Raw genomic sequence first — 651 nt, 5'->3', positions numbered from 1 at the left:
AATTTATCCTAAAGAAATTGAAGCAAAAATCATGATAAAACATTCTGCTTTCCTTTATAATTGCTCAACACACAAAAAAACCCCAAAAAACAAAAAACAAAACAATTTGTAGGAAAAAACTATTTTGTACATGGGATGAAGCAATATAAATTTAAAACTTACAGATAAGGGTTAGCTCTATTGCTCATCTCTTTAAAAAGTTTATATGAATATCCAGTCAAAACCAACATGAGCATCTCCCTTGAAACGTTATTTCTATGGCTTTCCAAGTAGACCACAGGACTGCACATTGTCTTGGAATGTCCTCAGAAGGTTCTGTTGAGTGATGGGGTAACAGAGTAAAAAACCCAGAGTCCTTTCTTTCAAATGGAAGAGGGAAGACAGAGGGACAGAGAAACTATTCAAACTTCATCTCCTTTCCTTGTGGCTTGTGGTCTCCTCCTCCTCTGCCTCCTTGGAAGCCACCTTGCCCTCCAAGGCCTCCTCGGCCTCTGCCACCAAATCCACCTCTGCCTCCTTTGCCTCTGCCTTGGCCTCCAAATCCTCCTCTGCTGCCACTATGACCCCCGAAGCCACCTTCACCCTGAGGCTTGGCCCAGTCCAAGGTAATTTTGTTTCCATCAATTTCACCATCTTCCGTGGCCTCCTTGG

At 42.7% G+C, this 651-nt stretch overlaps 1 pseudogene; it reads right to left on the bottom strand.

Moving 5' to 3' along the window:
- Positions 1-328: 328 nt before the first annotated feature.
- The window catches only part of LOC106733476 (nucleolin-like), a 2357-nt pseudogene continuing 2034 nt past the window's right edge, over positions 329-651 (bottom strand).

This window comes from Tupaia chinensis, unplaced genomic scaffold, assembly GCF_000334495.1.
Source record: "Tupaia chinensis unplaced genomic scaffold, TupChi_1.0 Scaffold143836_1, whole genome shotgun sequence".
NCBI classification, from domain to species: domain Eukaryota; kingdom Metazoa; phylum Chordata; class Mammalia; order Scandentia; family Tupaiidae; genus Tupaia; species Tupaia belangeri.
This window is presented reverse-complemented; position numbering and strand designations above follow the sequence as displayed.